General features: G+C 41.9%; 1 protein-coding gene across 50 annotated transcripts in view; it reads left to right on the top strand.

Annotated features, from left to right (window-relative positions):
• Positions 1 to 27105, top strand: part of PPP6R3 (protein phosphatase 6 regulatory subunit 3) — a 146649-nt gene that overhangs the window by 25375 nt on the left and 94169 nt on the right. For 27 of the 50 annotated variants that reach the window (XM_078341607.1, XM_078341620.1, XM_078341606.1 and 24 more), the window contains 2 exons: positions 8173 to 8297; positions 21420 to 21570. The gene's annotated coding sequence lies outside the window, so the exon portion shown is untranslated. The remainder of the gene's footprint in view (positions 1 to 8172; positions 8298 to 21419; positions 21571 to 27105) is intronic. The other 23 variants (XM_078341610.1, XM_078341616.1, XM_054241164.2 and 20 more) reach the window with 2 other exon arrangements.

The raw sequence follows: 27105 nt of genomic DNA on the forward strand, positions 1-27105 counted from the left end.
TGTGAAAGTGTTTTCATTTCTCTTGGATACATACCTAGGAATAGAATTGTTGGGTCATATGGGGCTCTGTGTTTGTCCTTTTGAGAAACTGCCAGACTAGTCTCCAAAGTGTCTACAACATTTTACATTACTTACCCCAGCAGCGTGTAAGGATTTTGATTTTGCCACATCCATGCCAACAGTTTTGTTTTTTGAGACAGAGTGTCTGTCGCCCAGGCTGGACTGCAGTGGCTCAGTCATGCCTCACTGCATGATAGCCTTGACCTCCTGGGCTGAAGTGATCCTCCCACATCAGCCCCCAAAGTAGCTGGGACCACAGGTGTATGCCACCATGTCTGGCTAGGTTTTTTTTTTTTTTTTGAATTTTTGTTTCTGATGTTGAGACAAGGTTTCACTATGTTGTCCAGACTGGTCTTGAACTCCTTGGCTCAGGTGATCCTCTTGCCTTGGCTTCCCAAAGTGCTGGGATTACAGGTGTGACTTCCCATGCTCAGCCCTTCCTATCCCTTCCCATACCCCTTTCCTTTTTAAGATGGGGTCTCTCTGTATTGTCCAGGCTGGACTGGGACTCCTTGGTTCAGGCAGTCCTCTGCCTTAGCCTCTCTAATAGCTGGGACTGTTGACATGAGCCATTTCGCTTGCCTCATTTGCCCTGTTTTTTGAAGGCAGAGTCTTACTCTGTCACCTAGGCTAGAGTGCACTAGTATAATCTCAGCCCACTGCAACCTCTGCCACCTGGGTTTAAGCAATTCTTGTGCCTCAGCCTCCTGAGTAGCTGGGATTACAGGTGTGCACTACCACATCTAACTAATTTTTTTATTTTTAGTAGAGTCAGGGTTTTGCCATGTTGGTCAGGCTGGTTTCAGAACTCCTGGCCTCAGGCATTCCACCCACCTCGGTTTCCTAAAATGCTGGGATTACGGCAGTCTACTGTGCCTGGCCTTACTTGCCAGTTTTAAAATTGGGTTGTCTTTATTACTGAGTTGTAGGAGTTTCTTTTCTATTCTATATTCCTGTCTTTTGAGATGGGGATTCACTGTGTCACATGGCTGGAGTGCAGTGGTGCGATCACTGCTTTCTGCAGCCTCGACTTCCTGGGCTCAGGTGGTCTTCCCACCTCAGCTTCCTGAATAGCTGGGACTACAGGTGTACACTAGCATGCCTAATTTTTTTGTAGAAACAGGGTTTTAGAGGGGGATGGGTACTGGAAATGAAAGAATAAAAGGTTGAGCAGGCTGTTTGAAGAGAAACTTTACCATATTTCACAACTGTGTTGCCCATGCTTTCTCAAACTCCTGGGCTCAAATGGTTTGCCCGCCTCAGCTTCCCAGAATGTTGGGACTACAGCATGAGCTACTGTGCCCACCCTTGTGTATAAATCTTTATCAGATATATGATTTGTCAGTATTCCATTCTTTGAGTTTCCTTTTCACTTCTTGATGGTGTTGTTATTGAAGGACGAAGACTTTTAATTGGAAGTGCAATTTATCTTATTTTTTTTTTTGTCTCCTGTTTTTGGTGTTGTATCTAAGAAAGTTTTGCTAACCATGGCCACAAAGATTTACTCCTGTGTTTTTTCCTAAGAGTTTTCATTGCCTCATTTTTCATGACTATATTTCATTGGGTGGATAAGACAACCTTGGTGCAGATGAAATCATCGTTGTTTATTGTTGGATGTTTAGGAGCCATGTATTTGTGGATGACTTGGATTGTTTGTTCTGTGGTGTTCCCCACAGTGTCATCTTCCTCTATATTTAGCCGTTTCTTTCTATTATAAGCTCTTTGAACATTATTATATGCAACTCTGTGCTCAGTATAAACACCTTAGAATCAACTCACAGAAGTAGAATAATTGGATCAAAGAGCATGTAGATTTTAATAGCTTTTGTTTTCTGTGGCCAGAAAAATTACCCCAGTTACTATTTTACCAGCAGTTCCAGTCAGTTTTATGTTAACACATTTTAAAACTTTTTATTAGGGGAAAATTTGAACATGCAGCAATTGAGCAGCATAATGAAACTATCAGTTATCCTGCTCCAGCAACCATACACCCAAGGCCAGTCCTATCCCAGTTAACTTCCCTATTTCCTACTTATCTTCTTTAGTATTACTATTTTAAAACTGTATTAAATTATAATAGAAATATGGAAGAGTACATAGATTTTCACAAGCTGAAATCTGTCTGGGCAAACAGCCCCCAGATGTCTCCTTGTGTCTACTTCCAGCCATGCCCTCTCCAGGGGCAGCCAGTATTCTAACAGCTAACAGCACTGATTAGTTTTGCCCAATTTTGTTTTTTAATTAAATAGAGTCTTACAGTAGGTACTCTTGTGTCTTTCTCTTGCCATTGTTTGTGAGATTACACAAGTCATTGCATGCAGTTGATTATGTATTATTGTTTATACACAACATTTTGTTACATGAGATTGTTCTGTTGTTGATGGACATTGGATAGATGGTAGTTTGGGGCTGTTCCAAATAGTGGCACTCTGAGCATTCAGTTTGTGTCTTCTGGTCGACAACATTTCTGTTGTTCAGTATACCTAAGGGTGAAATTGCTAGGGCATAGTGAGTATATGTATAGTGGTGGCATCTTCTAAAGTGACTGTACCAAATTAGGCTTCCGTCAGCAGTGTGTGGAAGTTCCACTGACTCTGGATCCTCTCCAGTATTTCATACTTTTCATCTTTTTCATTTTAGCCCTGCTGGTAGCTGTGTAGTGATGTCTTAAACGGCAGTTTTTATTTAGAACAGTGAGGTCAAGTGCGTTTTCATACATTTATTTGTCATTTGGATATCCTTTTTTATGAAAGGTATATTTAAGCCTTTTTTTTTTTCTGATTGTATTACTTTTCTATTTTTTGCTGCGTAATAAATTATCCCCAAACTTAGTGGATTAAAACAGCAATAAACATTATCTTGCAGTTTCTGGGGGTCAGAAACTTGGGAGTGGCATGGTTTGGTGCTTCTGACTTGGGTGTGATTAGCCCTTTGAAAGCTTCATGGATCCGCTGGAGGATCTGTTCTAAGGTGGCTCATTTGCGTGCCTGGCAAGTAGGTTCTGTCCTCAGGTCTTTTTCACATCAGCTTTTGCCAGGGATGTCTGAATTTATTGTTCTCAGGAAATGGTGACTGACTTCCCACTGAGAGAGTGATTCAAGAGAAAGAGCCCCAAGTGGAAGCTATCATTTTATGACCTAGCCTTGGAAGTCACACAGCATCTAGTTTTGCCATGTTCTGTTTATTAGAAGAGAGGCACATTGTGGACTTATAAAAAAGGGACAGGATCTCACTCTGTCACCCAGGCTGGAGTGCAATGGTGCAATCACAGCTCACTGCAGCCTTGAGCTCCCTGGCTCAAGGGATCCTCCCACCTCAGCCTCCTGAGTAGCTGGGCCCACAGGCGCGTACCACCACACCAGGCTAAGTTTTGTATTTTTTGTAGTTGGGGTTTTGCCATGTTTCCCAGGCTGGTCTCAAGCTCCTGGGTTCGAGCATTTCTCCCACCTTGGCCTCCCAAAGTGCTGGGAATTATAGGCATGAGCCAGTGTGCCCAGCCAAGATTTATTTTAAAACAACACTTGGTAGGATTTTTCTTATGTTGGATAGACGCCTCTTGTCAGATGTATATATTATGAATATCTTCACCTATTCTGTCTGTGGGCCATCATCGTGTCTTTTGAGGTAAAGAAGTTCTATTAATTTTTCCTTGAATAGTCAGTTCTGTCCATTATATTTTGAGGATATTCAAATAATTATTGTGTCTTCCATAAATATGTCAGTATATGTCCTCAGAGAATAAGGACTCTTGTTTTAACTATAGGAACCACAAAGCCTCACACCTTAAAAACACAATGAACACAACAGTTGCTTGATAGTATCTAATACTTAGACTTGAAACCTCTAGTTATTTTATGTAATAATTTTTCTAATTTTGGCAGTGGCAAATCAGGATCCAAATTAGAGCTACCTTTTTTTTGGTTTTGTTTTTCAATCTGTGGATTCCTCATTTTTTGCTCTTCTCTCATCACGCCTTCCATCTGTGGGGGGACTGGGTTGTTGGTTTTGTGGTATTCCCCACAGTGTTGTGTAGCCCCTGTTTTCTGTGCACTGGTAATTGGATCTTGAGGAAGTTTCTCTTGGGGAATAAACTTTGGTGGACTCTCACTTTAAAACTTTAATTTTTGAGACCAAGTCTCACTCTTGTGGAAGCTGGAGTGCAGTGGCATGATCTCAGCTTACTGCAACCTCCACCTCCTGGGTTCAAGCAATTCTCTTGCCTTAGCCTCCCTAGTAGCTGGGATGACAGGCACGTGCCACCACGCCCAGCTAATTTTTGTACTTCTAGTAATGACAGGGTTTCACCATGTTGGCCAGACTAGTGTTGAACTCCAGACCTGGTAATCTGCCCACCTCAGCCTCCCAAAGTGCTGGCATTATAGGTGTGTGCCACTGTGCCTGGCCTAAACCTTTTGTCTGAAAACGGTGTTGCTTCTTTGGTTGTGATCTGTCTCTGGAGGTTTAATGTGGAGCTAAGCTGAAATTTTTAAGGACTTCCAACCTAAATCACATTGAAATTTATTCAGACAAGAGCTATTCTGTACTTAAAGGGTAATAGCGTTCATTTGGTAGGCACTTCCACCTCATCCCTCTTCTGCGTGTATGGGAGGCCAGTGGCAGTCTGGTCATCGTGCGTGTATCATGCCCTCGCTGGCAGTTCAGAATGTTGTGGGCATCGTCAGCATGGATTTTGCTGTTGTTAACTAGACTTTTCATATTTATGGTCTACTTGTTTTCTCCTTGTGCTGTCTTCTAGCTTTTCTTCTTTTGTTGCCAGTTTTGGAGTTGTGATGAATAATGTACTAAGGGTTGATGCCTCAAAATTCTTAAGTTCTTTTTAGGTAATATTGAATTTGTAGTGTGCGCCAGTATTTTTCTTTGCTTTTTAATTTTTTAATCTTTTCATTTTAATTTTTTTTCTTGTTGCTTTAAAAATGATCTTGTTGTATCTGTCTTTTCTAACAGAAATTTTTATGTTGAAAAATTAGTGGAATAAACTGCAATGTGATTAACCTGCACATTGAAGAAGTAGACAGATGATGATAATGATGATGATTTTAAGACAGAGTCTCTTTCATCCGGGTCAGATTGCAGTGGCACGATCTCGGCCAGTGCAGCCTCCACTTTCCAGGTTCAAACAATTCTCATGCCTCACCCCCACTCCCCCAAGTAGCTGGGATTACAGGTGTGTACCACCACAGCTGGCTGAGTTTTGAAATTTTAGTAGAGATAGGGTTTCACTATGTTGGCCAGGCTGGTCTCAAGCTCCTGGTCTCCGGTGATCTGCCTCCCAAAGTGCTGGGATATTTTATACTCTTAGTACCTCTTAGACGAAACTCATCACATTTCAAGTGCTCGAAAGCCTTACGTGGCTACCACAGTAGAGAGCATATATCAGAATTATTATCATTATTGTTCATGCTCACATGGGAGTTTCAGGGGCACTGACCAAGAACCCAAGTAAACAATGGCTTGAAGGGGCCAGAGGAGCCTGGGGAGATGAATTAGGAAGCTGTGTTCAAAGGGTATCTTACAAGATCTTTATTGATGAATGCACACTCCAGTTTACCTTATTCCAGGCGGTGGCAAAAGCTACAGAGAAGGGCAAGTACAAGGCAGATCTGACAGTGTTTCAGTGAATTGGATTGGAAGGGAAACGAGGAGCCAGGGCTATTTTCCAGGCTGCCTTTCACAGCTGGGGTGTGCCTTTTACTGAGATGGGAAGGGCATGGTGAAGAAGAGGCTTGGTAGGGTGGGCAGCGTGTGATGGAGAGCAGCAGCTCCATTTTGGAGATTAAATATAATGTGCCTGTGAGATATCTGAAGGGAAAATGTCTGTTAGTCATTGGGTTACCCATGTTTGAAATGCCTTGATGGTTGTTTTGGTTTTATAAATTTGGACCTTAGTTGTGTTTATGGAGAGGAGTATTTTAAACATCCATGGAAATGGCTTCGTTCATTCAACAAAACTTGTCTTGACTCTTGCAAGGCTTTGTTTTAGTTGCTGGGGAAACAGTACAAATAAAACAAATGTGAATTTGCTTCGGGCAAATGTGGTGCCCTCAGGAAAGTATGCTAGGTCTACAGCCTGTCCTCTGCGGGAGCCTCTGCATTATCAGTGGGACAGAAGGAAGGAAGAAAGGAGAGGAGCACCCTTCCAACTAGGGAGACTGAAAAGTGGCCAGTGAGAAAACAAGGAGCGTGTGACATCAGAAGCCAGGCCAGGAGAGTGTTCTAATGAGGAGGGTCTTCCTGGGGCCTGCCTTACATGCTGCCGAGAGTGTGTGAAAGTGAGGACAGAAGAGTCTCACTTGGATTTAGCCCCATCTGGAGGCCATCAGTGACTTGTTGTGGATGACTTGAAAGAGCAGTTTGAGCTGAGTGGTAGAGAAATCGAAGATTGGAATGAGGTAAAGAGGGAATGCTATCAGACAAAGGACTCTCTTTCTTTATTTTAAGTAACCCCTACAAATCATTGAGAACACCAGCCCGGTAGAAAAGTGGACAAAGGATATAAACAGACAATTGGCAGAAAAGTGAAGTATAAATGACTCTTAAATATAAGAACAGTGCCCAACCTCACTCATAAGAGAAAAGCAAATGCATTGTTAACCAGGTGTGTGGAAACAGGCCTTCATACATCACTGGGGGAATATGGGTAGGACTGACCTCCGAGGAGAGCCATTTGGCCATGTACCTAATTAGAGGCACACATTCTTTGATCCAGCAGATCCACTTCTAGAAATGCTGGCATGGTTTTGTAATAGCAAAAATCGAAAACGGAATGGTCATCAGTAGTGGCCTGGTTAAATCAGCAGTAAAACAAAGCAACCTCTATACCAGGTAAAGTGTATTTCTGAAGAAAGTAGAAATTGTTTTTTTCTTATTATGCTATAAGTCACGTTCTTTGAGACTTAGTTTTTATCCATTAAAATTTTTAAAGATGAGAAACAGGCAGGTGGGTCTGGTAAAGGCCACACAGCATATCTAGAAAGCTGCCTTTGAAAAGAGCTGTGTAGACTAGAGCTTGTCCTTCCACCCTGACCCTGTACTTTTTTACACGTTTCACTCAAGTCAGTAGGCTAAATTCCCTTCTCCAAATACCTGCTAGGAGTCTTTTGAGTGGACTCTTTCCTGTTTCATGTATGTTACTGGGTTTTACACCACAGGAAAGGATATCTTACAAGATCTTTGTGGATGAATGCATCCTCCAGTTTACCTTATTGCAGCTGAAAGTAACTGCACCTCCTGTGCAGAGAGCATCACGTTTTACTTGGTTTGGCTCATCGACAAAGTGAGCAAGCTCTTGATGCAGTTCAAAGCCCGAAAGCAGCAGTGGGGATTCTACTATAACGTCTAGTGTAGGAAGATTTTCGTGGTCAAGTTTTTGCTGGGGGAAAGGAACAGTCCAAACCTTTGTGAGCTCTGTGTTCTCATTCCAGCTATATGCACCTGGCTGTACACTTTTTTTAGTTTGGCTTTCTTTGGAGATAGCAACACGTTTTTACACGTGGACTAAAGCAAAAATGAAAAACTAGGCACATGCCAGTAGACAAACCAGCCTCCTAGCAGAGCACATGGACATTGTGCAACTTTACATTCTCTGTCATTGGGGTCTTGTTTAAATTTACTTAATTTCTTCAGATTTTGTATGGGCTGGGCGCGGTGGCTCAAGCCTGGAATCCCAGCACTAGGGGAGGCCGAGGCGGGTGGATCACGAGGTCTAAAGATCGAGACCATCCTGGTCAACGTGGTGAAACCCCGTCTCTACTAAAAATACAAAAAATTAGCTGGGCACGGTGGTGCGTGCCTGTAATCCCAGCTACTCAGGAGGCTGAGGCAGGAGAATTGCCTGAACCCAGGAGGCGGAGGTTGCGGTGAGCCGGGATCGCGCCATTGCACTCCAGCCTGGGTAACAAGAGCGAAACTCCGTCTCAAAAAAAAAAAAAAAAAAAAGTTTTGTTTAAACTGGTATTTATAATTATTTTCTTTATTTGAGTATCTTGGTTTCACTTATTTGTTCTTTCTATTTCTTCTTAGATCTATAGGAATGAAGAATTTTAGGATTTGAAGTGTCTTCAGTAACATTTAGTCTAAACCTCTCATTTACAGATAAGAAAACAAGCTCAGAGCGATGTGGTGACTTGCTCAAAAAGTGACAACTTCCTCGGCCATCTGGAGGGGTCGTATGAAACCTTTATATCGTCAGTTTGAAGTACCTCCCGTAATTTTAAGGGGTATGTGGCTTTAATTACTACTGCATGAATGAAGAATATTAATTTATATGCTGCACTATTTCATTTAGAAGCATGGACACAATCAAGTTGAACTCTCACATTTTTTGGTTGTGAAAGTTGAGACCTGGAAGATGGAAATTTATTCATCCAATATTATAGACAATAAACATTTATTCTGTGCTTAGATTTTAAAAAATTGAATTATTATTTTACTTATTTAGAGAGATAGGGTCTAGCTATGTGTGTCCTTCGTTTTAATGTGAGTCAGAGCAGTGTTGTCTGGTAGAACTTTGAGGTTGGTACAAAAGTAATTGTAGGTTTTGCAATTGAAAATAATGACAAAAACCGGATGAATTTTGCACCAACCTAATGTAAATAGTTAAAATTAATGTAAAATTCAGTTGCCAGGGGAGTGGGGTGGAACAACAACAAACTAGGTCTTTCACCTTACTAGCCATGCCTCGTGCTCAGCGACTGTGTCGGCTAGAGAATCGGACAGCTGGACAGCTCAGGCGTAGAGTGTTTACCTTTCTTGTTGATCTTTTTTTAGAAATGTTGGTGGTGGAGACCAAGGCACACGAGTATGACTAGGATTGTCAGGTACACATTTGAAGGTTTAGATTGAAAACTGGGAGTAAAGACGTAACCTGGAGCTTGAGACAGAGCTGCAGCTGGTTCTGGCCTGAGCCTTTTCTTTATGTTTTATCCTTTTTTTTGGATGTGGGGGGCACTGATAACCTGTATGAGATTGTTGCCCCCCCGCCATGATGTAGGTACCTTGTTTTGTCAGTTTATTAGATTGGTGCAAAAGTAATTGTGGGTTTTGCAATTACAAGTAATGGCAAAAACCACAATTACTTTTGTACTAACTTACTAAAAATCCCAACCTTTAGCTTGAGTTCTCCCAGGCTCAGGCAATTTTCTTAGCTCAGCCTCCCGAATAGCTGGGACTGTAGGTGTGCACCACCATGCCTGACTGATTTTTATATTTTTAGTAGAGATTGGGTCTTGCTATTTTGCATAGGCTGTTCTCTAACTCCTGGCTTCAAGTGATCCTCCTGCTTAAGCCTCCCAAGGTTTTGGGAATTATGGGCATGAACTGCACCCAGCCCTTTATACTTAAAAAAAAAAAAAAAAAAAGTTTTTTTCATTTCTTTTCTTTTTTTTTTTTTTTGAGGCAGAGTCTTGCTCTGTTGCCCAGGCTAGAGTGCACTGGCGCGATCTGGGCTCACCACAGCCGACACCTCCTGGGTTCAAGTGGTTCTCCTGCCTTAGCCTCCTGAGTAGCTGGGATTATAGGCACATGCCACCATGCTCAGCTAATTTTTGTGTTTTTAGTAGAGACAGGGTTTCATCATGTTGGCCAGGCTGGTCTTGAACTGACCTGGTGATCCGCCTGCCTCAGCCTCCCAAAGTGCTGGGATTATAGGCGTAAGCTGTGGAGTCTGGCTAAAACCTTTTTCCCTTTCTAACTGTAGGTGATACATTATAGTTGTTACATATTTATAGGGTACTAAGTGATGTTATGATTCATGTATACAATATAGAATAATTAAATCAAGTTCATTAACATTTGTCACCCCAAGTACTTTTTTGTGGGGGGGGAGTTTGAAATTCTCTATTTATTCATTTATTTATTTTACTTTTTTGAAGCACTGTGGTTTGTAAAATTTGAAATTCTCTTTGTGATTTTGAAATGCGCAATGGCATGAGTACTTACTCCATTCAGCATGCTGTGCACTGTATCTCAGAAACCCCTTTTTTCTCCTAATTGAGGCTTTGTCTCCCCGACCAGCATTCCTCTCACCTCCCAGCAGTCTTTATACACTTACCTCAGATAGTACCCACTTGATGGCCAAGATTCCATATAGGAAGTTTTGGTGTTTTTTACCTTTGTACTGTAGATTATGGAAGTAAAGCTTTTACATCAAATTAACCTTGGCTGAGCCCACTAAATATAGCTTGGTGACTGGGATCATGTAGTTATTTGTACCTTTGCTCTGTGTCCTTGCCCACTGTTGTTAGGACAGGCAGAGGTAGGTTTTTGGGCTTTACTGTAGATGTCGATGTACTAATTGATGACTTGCCTCTATTGTAAAAACAGATTGTGTTGGCTTCATGTGTACCTTCAGTGATTTGAGTGTCCATTAGGGTGCATAGGCAGACAGTGATGTAATCCAGTCAGGTGCCCAAGTCTTTACTTACAGTACTTTACATACATGATTGTGCTTTTAGAAGGTGGTAGTATGGATTTACCCTGGGTGTTTTGTACTTTACCCAGTAGTCTTTTTGCCTTTTTTCAGTGTGGTGATTTTTTTATTAATGGCTTAGAAGCCTTGATACTCCTACCTTGATCTGTATTAAAATAATTGGTGTGTCTGAAATTGGCTGGTCAGGTTTCCTGCATATAGTTATTCTGTTGGAAGATGCCTCTGAAGACATGGGAATTAGGTTATTTATCAAGTCATGGAAGTTGGTTGTTTCCTAATTAGGGCATTTGTGCAGTTATTTTTGATGATTTTCGTATTCAAAATTTTGTGGATAATTTTTTACTTTACAGTGTGCTAGGCAATGAAGGTAAAAATGGTGAACCAGTCCTCATAGAGATGAATTATCTTCCCATCTCATTACCTTCCATCTCTTCAAACCTGGGTGTTTTAGAAAACATGTGAGGGTGCTTGCAGCAATGGGATTGTTGAGATCTACATTAGGAGGTCACAATGAAGTGGCCAGTCCTGGGACTTTCTGATACCAGTTAAAAAGTAGAATTCCTTGCTTTTGTGTGTCCAAGCTTTGTAATACCACCTGTCTGTCTAGTGGAGAGTGCATCTTTAGTTGTGTCTGATACATGATGTAAGGAGAAAATGCTTTCTTGACTATTATATAATAGCTATGGTTTCCTCTTAGGAGTTTACATCAGCAGGAATTTCGTGGTATTTATGTTAGAAATTTATATGGGGGTGGGCGAGGTGGCTCACACCTGTAATCCTAGCATTTTGGGAGGCTTGCTTGAGCCGAAGAGTTTTAGACCAGCCTGGGCAACATACCAAGACCCCAGGTCTAAAAAACTCATAATGAGAGGCTAGGGAATAGATGACTGCTGCTTTTTTTCTTCCCTCTGAAGTGAGTTTTTTGGCTTTTTGTTTTTAAATAAATTGAATGTTCATACAAGAGTGATTTGGGGTAAATCCTTTATTTTCCTCAACTGTGAAACAGATGATAATAGGATAGAAAAGCACTTGTACAGTGCCAACACAGAAGGTTTGTAAGGGTGGGTTTTCATTCCTGCCATTATTAAGCAGGTTCATTTAGATGATGTTGAGTTGAGAATTTGTGGTTTTGCTGTTTTAGTCCAAAGCAGTCATCATTCTTAAATGATGATTTTATCATTATGTTGCACTTGCATTCTCTTCACTGGCCTTACTCAGAGCCAGCAGTACTGAAAAAAGAAATCTTGCTATCCAGATGTCACATTGTGCTATACGTATTTAAAAAAAAATCTATGAGAGGGTTAGGTTATATGACTGTTGAAAAAAATTCAGTCCATTGAAGGAATGATTGGTTAAAAATAAGAGTACACTATTTCTTTTCCTGTCCTGATTTGTTTTTTGGAGAGGGGATTCATTTCCTCCAAGAGAATAGTCTCGTGCTATCAGCTCCTCCTCTGGCTTCCATGATGCTGTGCAGTTGGGCCCAGTGTTTCAGCACAGTCCTACTCTAACCGTGCCCCTTTCTCACTCTGTCCTTTCATTATGATGTAAACAGAAATTAAATGCTTGGGGAGAATACCCCCTTTTCGGCTTTAGTGTTCTTTGGGGAGAACTTTTCATCATCCTCATGGATTCCACCCTCATCTGTTTAACTTTCAAAGCATGTCTTTCTGGCTTAGCTTTTTTTAGTAGTCTTGTGCCATAGTATGTCTGGACACTGTCAGTTAAATTCTCTCCTTATGAGGAGACGAAACCTTGGATCTTGGTTTCTTCAGCCATGCTTGTCAGTAACTTCTCCTTCACCATCAATACCTTCTCAGTCTCTCTGAGCTTAAAGCAGATTTTATTTTCTTATTTCACTTTTTTTTTTTTACCAAGTTCTGCTTAATTTTTTCTGTAGCCACTGTTACCATGTTTAAAGCTTTGATTATTTTCATATTAGATTCATAAATTGTTAAAGCAAGAAGAAAATTTAGAGTTAATTTACTCCTTCTTATTTTTATTTTTAAGACAGGACTTCACTCTCACTGCCCAGACTGGAGTGCTATGGTGCAATCTTGACTCATTGAAACCTCTGCCCCCTGAATAGCTGGGACTAGAGACATGGGCCACTGCATCTGGCTAATTTTTTTTTGGAGGGGGGCAGAGTTTTGCTCTTATTGCCCGGGCTGGGGTGCAGTGGCGCAATCTTGGCTCTCTGAAACCTCTGCCTCCCAGGTTCAAGCGGTTCTTCTGCCTCTGCCTCCCAAGTAGCTGGGATTATAGGCACCCGCTACCACACCTGGCTAATTATTATTGTTGTTGTTGTTGCTTGTTTTTTATCTTTTTTAGTAGAGATGGGGTTTCACCTTGTTGGCCAGGCTGGTCTCGAACTGTTGACCTCGGGCGATCCACCTGCCTCGGCCTCCCAAAGTGCTAGGATTACAGGTGTTAGCCACTGCACCCAGCCATGTGTGTGTGTTTTTGAATGTACTTATAACTAATTTAACCTCAGAATTTTAGCCAGTGACATGTTCACATCTTCCTTCAACTTTATTCTTTTGAAGGAATCTTTCTATTTTTGGACCGCTGGCTCTCCTGTTCTGCGACCCTGGGGGTTCTTTTTGCCTCTTTCCTCCCCATTGGATCTTCTGTTTCTGTGTTCTGTGTTACCTTTTTGCTCTCCTTGGTTTTTGTGGAGCATAGTTACCAGTAGTTTTCTGTGAGAAAGGTGTGTCAGAGGTAGATCTTTTGAGACTGTGTGTCGTTCTCTGTGCTTGTGATTGATATAATTTGACTGGGTGTGTGCTTCTGGGTTGGAAATAATTTTCCTTCTATATTAGCCTGCTCAGGGTTGCCATAAGAAAATACCATAGGCTGGGTGGCTTAAACAACAGAAATTTATTTTCTCACGTTCTCTAAACTACAAGTTTGAGATAAGCTTCTTGCCAATTTGGTTTCTAGTGAGGGGCCTCTGTCTGGTTTATAGATACCATCTCTCCTCACATGTGCTGCCAGTCATACCAGATGACACAGTGTGGAGCACCATAATCCCAAATGCTGAAGTGCCTAATGATCAGAAGCCCTGAAGATCATCGTCTCTAAAAACCTGAAAATCACAGAAGATTGAAATCCTGAGAGCCGCTTGCTGGGGAAGGGTGTAGTATGTTTTTGGTTGTGCATAGGATAGTTGGATCATGTTAGATGGAACTCTTACCTAGTTACTGTCTTCATTTGAAATTAAGTATTGTTTAAAGAGATGTATGTGGGTGCCAGGTTGACAGTAGGTGGACTTGTGGACTCAATTTTAGGTGTCTCCTTGACTAAGGAATACCTGGAAACCTAGTGAAACTTTTAAGTTTTGGGTGTGTCTGTCGGAGTGTTTCCAGAGGAGATGGAAAAATTCTCAAACAGCATCTAAATGCACTTGCTTAATCATACAACTTCAGGTATGAACTTCTGCCCTTACAAACCTTTTGTGCTGGCATTGTACAAGTGCTTTTCCATCCTGTTGTTAGTTATTATCCCTGTTTTATAGTTGATAATAATTCACTCACTAATGCATGAGTCTTAAGTGGGCTGGGGGGAAGGTCTGCCCTCACTGTTGCCGGCCACCATTCAATCAACCAGGGCCCAGACAGACTCTTCTGCTGCCTTGAATGTGAGAAATCCAGGGCTGCCACCCTTTGGACTCTAAGACATATACCAGCAGCCCCCTTGAACTCAGAGTTAGAGACCACTGGTGTCCCTGGTTCTGATGCCTTTGGACTTGGACTGAGCCTTGCCACCAGCATCGCGGGGTTTCCAGCTTGCCTGTTATGGGACTTCCTAGCCACCAGGCGTTAGCCGCTGGGCCTTTGCATGAGCCCGTTTCCTGTGTAAATCCCCTTTCATATATCTGCATACATGTTCTGTCTTGCTGGAGAAGCTTAATACAAATCTGGTATCGGGGAAGTCAAATACTTCTTCTTACTGTGTTGCTTACGGCGCAATGGAACAGATGGGTGAAATTGTTCCCTTGCAAAAAGGCTGAGATAAGTGTATGAGGCTACTTAATGGTGAGAGATAAAAATGTTAAAGTTAATTATTATCGGGGTTACGAAAGCAGAAAATTGCTTACTTGCAACAGCTGGACATAACAGACTTTGAAACAGACAAGCATGTACTTACAAAGTTTGGAGACCACAACCACTCCCCAGATACAAGTGTAGTATGTGTTTTGAAGATGATAGAAGTAGTGAAGACAGACAAAAACTACAAGAAATCTCTTCGCCAAATTATTCAGTCATGTAAGACTTCAGCCCGTTCACACATCGCGCCAATTTGCTGTGCTGTGTATTTATTCTTCACATCATACTCAATACGGGGGGTATAAGTCATGTATATCCTTTTTGTTTTATGCATTTTATGCATATTTGACCCCACAGAAGTACATTTTACAACACTGACTTTGTGTAGGCATTGTACATATGTGTAAACGTGTTGAAACTTCCTCAGTAAATGAAGAGATGTCCTTTTTGTGCATCTGCATTTGTGAAAGATAAAATTTCTTGCCTCTCTGAGCAACCGCATATGAGATGTGATTCATCGTGGTCTCACCAAAACATATAGGTTGTCTATCACGGTATTGTAGATGACTGCAGTTATAAAGCTGAGTGCATGCAATTACTAACCATAGTTATGTGCATTTTAATGTATATACAAACGAATGAGTGAGACAAGGTCTTGCTTTGTCACCCAGGTAGGAGTGCAGTGGCATGATCATAGCTCTCTGTAACCTCAAACTCCATAGCCTCCTGAGTAGCTAGGACTACAGGTGCGTACTCCCAAGTCCAACTAATTATAAAAATATTTTTTTGTAGGGGTGGGATCTCACTATGTTGCCCAGGCTGGTCTTGAACTGGCCTTAACCATTCCAACTGTTGGAGCCTTCCAAAGCTCTGGGATTTCAGGACTGAGCCACCATACTGGCTGTTATATACATTTATACATTTCACTATTCGACCTATTTATGAATGTAGTTTGTCTGCTCATAACTGTTGGTCTACCCATGTGACTGCCGTTATTAGACCTGAGTTATACGTTTTATCCTTGCAAAAATATGCATGTGATTATTGCCTATTTTATTATGTAAAATGGCCTATGAAGTATTCTTTTTTTTTTTTTTATGTTTCACAAATCCCCCTTTATTTTTTATTTTTTGAGACGGAGTCTCGCTTTGTCACCCAGACTGGAGTAAAGTGGCGTGATATTGGCTCACTGCAGCCTCTGCCTCCCTGCAGCCTCTGCCTCCTGGGTTCAAGTGATTTCTCCTGCTTCACGCTCCTGTGCAGCTGGGATTACAGGCGCCCACCACCACACCTCGCTAATTTTTGTATTTTTAGTAGAGGCATGGTTTCACCATGTTGGCCAGGCTGGTTTTGAACTCCTCACCTCAGGCGATCCACCTGCCTTGGTCTCCCAAAGTGCTGGCATTACAGGTGTGAGCCACCATGCCTGGCTTGAAATCTCTCTTTAAAAATGTAAATACATGTCTTTGAAACATTTTTTAAAATTATTTTTTCCAGAATTGTATTTTTGGGATTTTGATCTTTTGGGATTGTAATTTTCAGGATTTTAGACTTCAGGGGTTTTGATCTTTCAGTCTCAAAAGGAAAGAAAACATCTTCCGGGACCAGATGTGGAATAGATGGGAGTTGGAGAGAAGCTGAAGCCCAGGCCCAGCACTGTTAACTCTGTTAATGGGGTCCCAACCATTAACAGAGCCGTGTGCAGGTGGGCAGCTGGTGCCAGGGGGGCTCACTCTTTGGTGAAACAAGTAGAAAAATGGGCCAGACTCTGCCAGGGGCTGCAGCTTCTCCAGAGCAGCTGGTCTCCTGAGGCAAAAGGACACATATTTTGTGAGGGCCAGGAACTGGACCAGCCTACCAGGGGCTTGGTAACTCCATCCAGACATCCTCAGGATCTCTACAAGGCAGACACAGTGCAGCACCGCAGGAGACGGCTGGGAAAAACCCAGGAGCTGGAGGGGACGATCCTGAAACAATGAGAAGAACATAGAGAAGAGAAAGAAAGGTCACACCAGTTCAGAAGAGTTTGCAAAACACGTCCAGAATTCTAATGTTCACAAAGTGGTCCAGGTCGATAATTAGAATCCACTGCGGATGAACATTCAGCATTCGGGATTGTGGTATTCAAGATTGTGTCTTTCGAGATTATTGCCCAAACTCCCTCAACAGGTCCTTTCCTTGGGTTCCTGTACACGTGGTGTTTCATAAGGACACTAATCCTGTTTAATCAGGGCCCCACCCTTACGACCCCATTAACTAATTACTTCCTTTCTCCAAGTGCTGGGAGTTGGGACTTCAACATATGAATGGGAGAGGCGGGCACAGACCTTCAGCCAGAACACATCTTCAGAATTATTTAGACATTGCCTCATTATCATTTTTTATTGTAAATACATATAACAAAATTTACCGTCTTAGCCATTTTAAGTGTACAGTTTAATAGTGTACATTCATAACATCGTACAGTCGTCACCACCATCCATCTCCTATTCTGCTTTTTACCTCTGGTTTTGACTATTGAGTACCTCCAGTAAGTGGAATTATATAGTCTTTTGCCTTTATCAAAAGACATTTTTATCGTCATGACTGGCTTATTTCACTTGGCGTGTCTTTATGGTTCATCCACATTGTAGCCTATATCAAAATATCCTTTTAAAGACTAGATAATATTCCATTGTATGTCTGTATAGGTTAAGCATCCCTAGTTCTGAAATGCTTCAAAATCTTAAACTTTTTGAGCGCCAACTCAACACCACAAGTGGAAAATTCCACACCTGGCCTCATACAACACGTAACCTCATGTGACTAGTTACAGTCAAAATACAGACATGCAATATGCAGTTTATTTAAAATATTGTGTAAAATTACCTTTAGGATATATGTATAAGGTATATTTGAAACAAAACTGATTATATGTTTAGAATTGGGCCCTCTCCCAAGATATCTCATTATGTATTTGAAAATATTAAAAAATGCACAAAAATTGAAATCTGAAATGTTTCTGGTCTTAAGCATTTTGGACAGGGGTTGCTCCACCTCTGCTATACTTCACTTCCCCATTCATCTGTTGATGGACACTGGGGTCGCCTCCATGTTTTAGCTGTTGTGACTAGCACTGCCATGAACATGGGTACACAAATATCTTTTCGAGATCCTACCTTCAGTTCTTTGAGTGTAGAACCAGAAGTGGCCTTGCTGGGTCACATAGTAATTCTATTTTTAATTTTTGAGGAATGAACATACAGTTTTTATAGCTGCTCTACCATTTCACATTCCCACCAGTAGTGCACAAGGGTTCCAGTTTCTCCACATCCTCATTGACACTTCCTGTCCGCCCCCCCACCAGTAGCCATCCTAATGGTAGTGAGGTGTCACTTCACTTTTCTGTTCTCTCTTCTGAAACTATTCAAGAAATCTGAAAGTATTCAGATACTTGATCGTCGAAGACCTATGCTCTTATGCAGTTGAACAGTGATGTTCCTTGGTGTGGGTCTATTTTCAGGAACTTTTTTGGGAATTATTTCTCTGATTCCTCCTGTTTTTTCTCCCCCCCGCCTTTTTTTAGAACCCCCGTTGCTTGGATGTTGGAAAATATTGCTAAAATGTTCCATTTTAGGCTTTCAGGTTTTTTTTTCCTGTTTTCTGATTGTTTTTTCCTCTGACTTGGCATTTTTCTACTACTATTATTGGCATTTGTTTTGCTACTTTTTATGGTAGAGGCTTTCTGGAGGTGTCTGGTAATTCTTGGTTTTCGTTCATATTTAAAAGTCAGGGATACACAACAGAGTTGGAGCATATGAAGTTGTCATTCCTTCCCAGCATTGTTCACTGTAAAAGGACAGAGGAAATGGGAGCCCCAGTATGTATGAACATACTTTGCTCTCAGACCTTTGTTTCTGATTCCATCCCCCACCAAACGGAACCAAGACTTTTTGGAAAAATGGCAAATTTCCAAGCTGAGCACAGAATGTATAAGATGAATCCAGAACATGTTACATGAGGAAATAAGGAAGTGCTTGAAAACTACGAAAAGCACACAGGAGCATGCTGGAAGGGGCTCCCACTGGCCAGATGTGGGACAATTGGAACATCAGAGTGAAGAGTGATATTAATTGGCTGGGTGGAGTTGCTCACACCTGTAAGCCCAGCACTTTGGGAGGCCAAGGCAGATGGAACACTTGAGGTCAGGAGTTTGAGACCAGCCTGGCCAATATAGTGAAATCCCATCTCTACAAAAAATACAAACATTAGGCATGGTGGTAGGTGCCTGTAATCCCAGCTACTCTGGAGGCTAAGGCAGAAGGATCACTTGAGCCCAGGAGGCAGAGGTTGCAGTGAGCTGAGATTGTATTACTGCACTCCAGCTTGGGTGACAGAGCGAGACCCTGTCTTCGAAAAACAAAAAAGAAAAAAAGTTAATTAATAAAATATGAATTTGTGAGTCCATACTGATGACATACGGAAAGAATAAGTGAGGAGAAGGCAGCGTCCCTCACTGAAGTTTGAACTAGAGCCACAATAACCTCATTTTCATAACTGAGCATCAATTGATTCAGACAAGAATTGCCAGTCGGCACAAAACTGTTGGATGAATGTTCTGAGAACATAGTCTCGAAGTATTCTAGAGATTACGAATGAATTATTAAGGGAAATGCTCACTTTATAGTGAAGAAATCTGGCAAACAGTATTTTAACCAAGTGATTGAAATTATCACCAATAATGGGACAAATTGACATCATCTTGTCTCTTTGTGTGCTGGTCCAGGAGAAACAAAGCTTCATTATGTTTCTGGCTTACTACTGCCAGAAAGGCGTAAGCCATATTCTTCAAAGAGGTCAGTGAAGTGAATGGGAAGAAAAAGTTGAACTGTTTCAGATTAGAGAAAAGTAAGGAAATAGGACCTTAGATGTGATAGATGATTCTAAATTGGAGGGGAGGGGGATTTGCCATGGAGGACCTTTCCGTTGTGTCTGAGGACTCCAGCAGCACAGCCACGTGATCTGTTCTCATTTTAAGCAGAAATGTAGATGATTATTTATACTTTTGCAGTGTATATTAAAAAACTACTTGGGGCCGGGCACAGTGGCTCACGCCTGTAATCCCAGCACTTTGGGAGGCCGAGGTGGGTGGATCACGAGGTCAAGAGATCGAGACCATCCTGGTCAACATGGTGAAACCCCGTCTCTACTAAAAATACAAAAAAATTAGCTGGGCACAGTGGCGCGTGCCTGTAATCCCAGCTACTCAGGAGGCTGAGGCAGGAGAATTGCCTGAACCCAGGAGGCGGAGGTTGCGGTGAGCCGAGATCGCGCCATTGTACTCCAGCCTGGGTAACGAGCAAAACTCCATCTCAAAAAAAAAAAAAAACAAAAACAAAAACAAAAAACTACTTAACTGGGGAATTTTTTTGTTTTGTTTTGTTTGAGATGGCGTCTTGCTCTGTTGCCAGGCTGCAGTGCAGTGGCATGATCACAGCTCACTGCAACCTCTGACTCCCAGCTTCAAGTGATTCCCCTGCCTCAGCCTCCTGACTAGCTGGGAGTACAGGCACACGCCACCACGCCCAGCTAATTTTTGTGTTTTTAGTAGGAACGGGATTTCACCATGTTGGCAGGATGCTCTTGATATCTTTACCATGTGATCCACCATTCTCCCAAAGTGCTGGGATTACAGTTGTTAGCCACTGCACCTGGCCAAAATATTTTATTTTCAAAATTAAATATGCTCGTTTTGATTTGCCGCTAGGCTTGTTACTGTTATTCTTGTTGATATTAACAAATGTTAAACATTGTTTCTATTATTATCTTACCTGAGGGAAAATGTTGAGTTGAGATGACAATGTAGTGTGAGTTTTATGGGGGAAAGGCATTGGATGAACCACATTGTTTTGGAGATGACTTGTAGACTGCAGCCTTGGAGGATTTCTGTTTGTTGTTGTTTTGAGACGGAGTCTTGCCCTGTTGCCAAGCTGGAGTGCAGTGGCGCGATCTCGGCTCGCTGCAACCTCTGCTGCCTGGGTTCAAGCTATTCCCCTGCCTCAGCCTCCCAAGTAGCTGGGACTACAGGTGCCTGCCACGATGCCCAGCTGATTTTTTCTATTTTAGTAGAGATGGCGTTTCACCATGTTGGCCAGGCTGGTCTCTCGATCTCCTGACTTTGTGATCCACCCGCCTTGGCCTCCCAAAATGCTGGGATTACAGGTATGAGCCACCACGCCTGGCTGTTTTTTTCCCCTCTTATTTTTTGGCCCTGTCAGGCTTCACTACTTAGGATTTCTCATTAGTTCAGTGTCCACAGTTTACATCTTTTCTGCAGTATTAAGCTATATACGAAGTGGGTGCCTCGGAAGAGAATTTATATTCTTTTCATGTGCAGTATTTGGTTAATTGTCATTAGAGACTGAATTTGAGTATAGCTAGAACTTCAGTGACCTTAACGTTCTACTCATGCTTCCTGATAAGACCTATTAAGTGGGCTGCCAGGGGCATTTAAAGGAATGAAACTGGAAAACGTTAGTATTTTAAAGTATGGTGTCTTTGTAGTTGTATAAGAATAGAATTGATGTTTTCAGAAGACAAAGGTAAGAATATGTATTTTTCTTCTTTACTCGCTGATAGTGCTTTTATGACATCTATATTTACTTCTGTTTTTCCCTTTAGTATAAAAGCTGAAGTAGAGGGATGACAGTGCTTTTTTTCTTATGTTCATATAGAAAAAGTTTAATCAACTCGAACTTTGTAATTCCTTGGGGTGTATAGTTCTGTGTGACCGAAGACCCTGACCCAGCGTGCTTTAATGGCGGCTATCGTCACACCAAAAGAGAACATATGTGATTGTCTGCTTTTTCTTTTTCCTTTTCCAGGAGAGCTTGTTTTTTATCCATACCCCACGTTATTTCTGCTAATCTACTAATGCAGTAAATTGGAGGAAAACTGTTACCAGGATAACCTGTAATGGGCAAGGAGCCACAAAGAAGAAAACGTTTCTTTTAATTTTTAAACTTGGTTTGAAAGGTAAGACACGATTAGTAAGAGTTTCCTTCAATTAATTACATCAAGGAAAGCTGTGGTTCTGTTGTGAGACTGTGGAGTCTTAGCAAACCAGGTGGAGATCAGTCTCTGAGGCTAGGTGCAATATGGTCCCGTGGGATTTTTAGGAAGTTAAGTAACAGCCTCTTTAGTCTGCTTTGGTCTATCTTCAAATCTGCAGAACTCAAAGGTTTCTAAGTTTGCAGGGGTTATTGAGAGGGGCGCCAAAGAGCAGGCAGACCTAGAAAGCTGAAATAGTAGCACACAGAAAAAGACTTGCCACCCAGGCCGCTGCTTCCAGGTTACCGGGCTCTCTTGTGTATTTTTGTTTTAAACCAGCAAAAGGACGTTTGGCTTCTGGTCAGCCACTGTCTCGTTCTGAGTCCAAATCTCCATCACTTTAAAACTGTTTGTTAAAGATTAGAGATGGAATTTGCATATTTGGCTTTTGGCTCAGTTGGCATTGGCACTTAATAGGAAGTGGCAGAAGTGGCAGAGTAGGTCCTTTTGGGGACATGCAAACATACTTAATAAAATTTCATTTGTCCCCATTGTATCTCTAGAAGGCAGACAGAAACCATTTAATGGTCTACCTTTCTGAACTAGTGCTAGCTCTAAGACTTTAATTTAAGTCACTTTTTACTTGGCTTTCTTTTTATCCTAATGAACAGTTATTTACCAGTGCATATTGGTTCTACTCTTGACTCTTGCGACTGTCTTTTTCTTTTTGTTTTCGCTGCTGCAAAGCTAGGTCAGGCTTTGTTGCCTGGGGAGATCCTATGGTTGTTTTGCTGTGATGGGTCTCTGCTTCTAACCACCAGGTGGATGTTTCCTCAGCATCTAAAATACTACTTTGCATATGATGTCCCCTCAGCCCCAGCCCCTCAAGAACAGTCCTACCCAACCCTTGCAGGTTCCCCTTGCACTTAAACAGTGAGGTACAATTCTTGCCCCCAATATTCAGATTCTTGTACACAACGTCCACATTCTTCTGCATGAATGAATCCCATGTGGAGAATTCTCTGCAGGTATTCATTCCCCTTGTTGCTCCTTGTCACATAGAGTCCCTTCCTTCCTTCCTTCCTTCCTTCCTTCCTTCCTTCCTTCCTTCCTTCCTTCCTTCCTTCCTTCCTTCCTTCCCTCCCTCCCTCCTTCCTTCCTTCCTTCCCTCCCTCCCTCCCTCCCTCCCTCCCTCCCTCCCTCCTTCCTTCCTTCCTTCCTTCCTTCCTTCCCTTTTTCTTTTCTTTCTTGACGGGGTCTCACTCTGTCACCCAGGCTGGAGTGTAGTGGTGTGATCTTGGCTCACTGCAACCTCCACCTCCTGGGCTCAAGCAATTCGCCTGTCTCAGCCTCCTGAGTAGCTGGGATTACAGGTGCACACCACCATGCCCTTCTGATTTTTGTGTTTTTGGAGAGATGGGATCTCACCATATTGGCCAAGCTGGTCTTCAACTCCTGGCCACAAGTAATCTGCCCACTGCAGCCTCCCCAAGTGCTGGTATTACAGGCGTGAGACTCTGCGCCCAGCCTCATGGAATTTTATTATTGTTCTTTGTATTTGAACTCACATCTTCTGGGGCTCAGCTTTCTTTCTCTCTTTTTTGTCAAACCACCTTGGATTGTTCACTTCCTTTGTGTTCACTCTTTTGTGAACTCTCAGAGTATCTCATTAAATTATTTTAGAATTATTTTTTTCTCTTTTACTACATTGTAAGTATTTTGTGAGGAAGCAGCTTTAACTTCTTCGTGCCTTTGGTACTTTTTTTTTTTGAGACGGAGTTTCGCTCTTGTTACCCAGGCTGGAGTGCAATGGCGCAATCTCGGCTCACCGCAACCTCCGCCTCCTGGGTTCAGGCAATTCTCCTGTCTCAGCCTCCCGAGTAGCTGGGATTACAGGCACGCACCACCGTGCCCAGCTAATTTTTTGTATTTTTAGTAGAGACGGGGTTTCACCATGTTGACCAGGATGGTCCCGATCTTTAGACCTCGTGATCCACCCGCCTCGGCCTCCCAAAGTGCTGGGATTACAGGCTTGAGCCACCGCGCCCGGCCCGCCTTTGGTACTTTTAACAAAATATAGGTATCATTAATTGTTTGGTGGTAGGAGCTAAAATGTCAGAGACATTTCTCAGGATAATATTTTTGAGACTGTCTCCCTCTCTCCCTCCCTGTTTATTTTGTTTTTCTTTGCTGGCTGAGAGTCTTAGCTTTGACAGCTCCTGGAGCAATTTCTTAGCTTCAGTTATTCTTCCTCCTCCTTTTCCACATCTCGGCTCATCAGCCTGCTATCCCACACCAGAGGGAACCCTTTTCTTAAGAAGTTACTCAGAAGTCTCCAGGAGTCCTGGGTGGGAGTCCTCAGTGCTGGGTGGTTCCGAGGGTTCCTGGAGAGGAACAGCACTGTAGGCACAGGCGCTGTGGAACAGGCGGCAAACAAAGCATTTGTTGCAAAGGGCGAGATAAGAAATATTTTAGGGTTTATGGGCCAAGAGGCAAAAAGGAGACAAATTTTCACAGGTTTTGTTATTTTTGGGATTCAAAATGTAATAACTGAGTTCAATTTTCTGTAATACAGCTCTCTCTACTAATGAGAAGACTGGAATTCTTTTTCTAGGGGGATAATACTTCACCTAATTGGTCTTTAGAGTTGCTCTCTCATGAAATCTATTGCAAATATACATCTAATCTGCTAATACTGATGTGCAGCAAAGTTTTATGTTTTTCATCCTTGGAAATGTCTTTTTATTTTTTTATTTTTTATTTTTTATTTTTTTTAAATTTTTTATTGGATTATAGGTTTTGGGGTACATGAGCAGAGCATGCAAGACAGTTGCGTAGGTACACACATGGCAGTGTGCTTTGCTTTCCTTCTCCCCTTCAACCACATTTGGCATTTCTCCCCAGGCTATCCCTCCCCACCTCCCCCTCCCATTGGCCCTCCCCTTTTCCCCCCAATAGACCCCAGTGTTTAGTACTCCCCTTTCTGTGTCCATGTGTTCTCATTTTTCATCACCCACCTATGAGTGCGAATATGCGGTGTTTCATTTTCTGTTCTTGTGTCAGTTTGCTGAGGATGATGTTTTCCAGATTCATCCATGTCCCTACAAACGACACGAACTCATCATTTCTGATTGCTGCATAATATTCCATGGTGTATATGTGCCACATTTTTCCAATCCAGTCTATTATCAGTGGGCATTTGGGTTGATTCCAGGTCTTTGCTATTGTAAACAGTGCTGCAATGAACATTCGTGTGCATGTGTCCTTATAGTAGAACGATTTATAGTCCTTTGGATATATACCCAGTAATGGGATTGCTGGGTCAAATGGAATTTCTATTTCTAAGGCCTTGAGGAATCGCCACACTGTCTTCCACAATGGTTGAACTAATTTACACTCCCACCAACAGTGTAAAAGTGTTCCTTTTTCTCCACATCCTCTCCAGCATCTGTTGTCTCCAGATTTTTTAATGATCGCCATTCTAACTGGCGTGAGATGGTATCTCAATGTGGTTTTGATTTGCATCTCTCTGATGACCAGTGACGATGAGCATTTTTTCATATGATTGTTGGCCTCATATATGGAAATGTCTTTTAACACAGGTCGGTGCCCCCACACTCCCTGTCACTCCCCAGGCATGTTACTTCAGTTGAGTATATTCATTATTTGGAAGGCATGTGTAGAATTCTCCTGGGTTCTTCTTTTGGTACTTACCTTTTAGCATGTCATTACGTAGTAAGTTGATAATTTCCGAGTCTAGTTTGGGCGAAAGCTCCTTAATTGCACAACGAAATGGATTTTGAAATAGGGAAATGTCCTTTGCCTTTGCATCAAGGTCTGCAAACTGCTATGTTTCAGCTCAGAAGACGTGCACTACAAATTTGTATGGGAATGGAGATCTCGTCTCCTACAGGAAGTGTATGAAGCAGGTTGACCTTCCTTATCAACCAAATAAAGTTGTTTAAATGACATTAATGTAGTATATGATTCACATGTCAGCACTGTTTTGCCTTGTAATTTTAGGTTGGATTCAAGAACACTGAGACTTCAGTAAAGGCAAATTTCCACAGCTATCCAGTGTTCAGTAATTGTCATCCACAACTGTTGTCCTTGTTCTGAAAAATTTCAGTCTTTGCCTTGTGCTCGAAAAAAATCACAATAAAACTTTACCAGAGCAAGCCGGGATGGTTAAGTCCATGAGTGAATGAAGTTCACTGTTGGTGCTGCCGGTTCAGTAACATGTGGTGGATTTAAAAAGTCTCCAAATGCCTGCTGGCGAGAATAAAAGAAAAACTGTAAGCTTTAAACTCCTTAAATTGTTACAGGTTTTCTAAGTTGTTGAACTAAGCCTTTTTCTGTTGTATACACACCACAGTCAGTTGTAGCATGCCCTGTCAGATGCTGCTTTAGGTTGTCTTTTCTCAACGTCTTTGAAAATATTCTGCCTGTAGTTCTTTCCTGAAGACTGTCCATGGAGGCTAAAAAGTCAGAGGTGTATCACAGGGTTTATAGCAAAAAATAATGAGTTGTTCCATTTTTCTCATCTCCAAATTATTCACTTGAGACCGCTACCTTATCTTAGTTCCACATTTCTAAATAATTTGCCTATATGTAGCTGCTTCTGATCTACTTGGCTTCTAACTATGAAGAGGAGGTTTTAGTTCTTAGATGGATAGCTCCTTCCCCCCTTCATTTTCCAACATAGCTATAACTTTTAGATAAAGTCAGTATGAAAGGTATGTATATTTTGGTTAATTATTCTTTAAATCCCTGACAAAATTTGCACAGTTCTTTTCAGTGTGGTCAGATACATCTGGAGTTAGCTTTGTCTCCTTGGACTCACTTTTTCAAAAACCCTCTGCCTCATGCCTTCCTCTATACTGACTGCACTTCACCTTCTCCGTAGCTGCTGGTGTTTCTCCTCACCTTTCTTCTGGGGGTTGTCTGTCAGTGTCTTGGATTTCTGGTTTCATGTATTATTGTCATGCTTTGGTGAAGAACATTCTCCAGTAGCTTCCTGAGAAAGTGTGAATAGATCTGTCAGACCTTCCATGTCTGAAAATGTTGTTTTCTAGAATTGATATAAGTTGTGGTCCTTTTTTGTGTTGTTTTTATGAGCCCCCCACCCCCTGAAGGTTTAGATACATCATCTCTGCTACCGTGGAACTACATACCTTGGAGGATCTGTTGCATCACTCATTGCGATGGCCTGTGCAGGCCCTCAGGAGAGGCACATTTGTTAAGGTCTGGGAAAATGGCTTTCTTCTATTTCCTACCCACCCCTCCAAGCTTTTGTTTTGTCTTTTCATGAACTCGTTGGCTGTTGTTTCCTTTTTTTCTCCTTTGTCCTTTATTGTGTTGTGTTGCTAGAGTTTGCAGAGCAGTGGAGAATGCGTGGGGTTCAACCCACTAAGCATCTGGAAGGTTGCATAATCTTTTCTGTTTTCTTACTGGAGCTCCATGTCTGCTCAAATGTAGCTGTGTATTGTGCCTTTTATATCCAATGGACTTTGAGAAGAG

This window comes from Callithrix jacchus, chromosome 10, assembly GCF_049354715.1.
Source record: "Callithrix jacchus isolate 240 chromosome 10, calJac240_pri, whole genome shotgun sequence".
In the NCBI taxonomy this organism is placed as follows: Eukaryota; Metazoa; Chordata; class Mammalia; order Primates; family Cebidae; genus Callithrix; species Callithrix jacchus.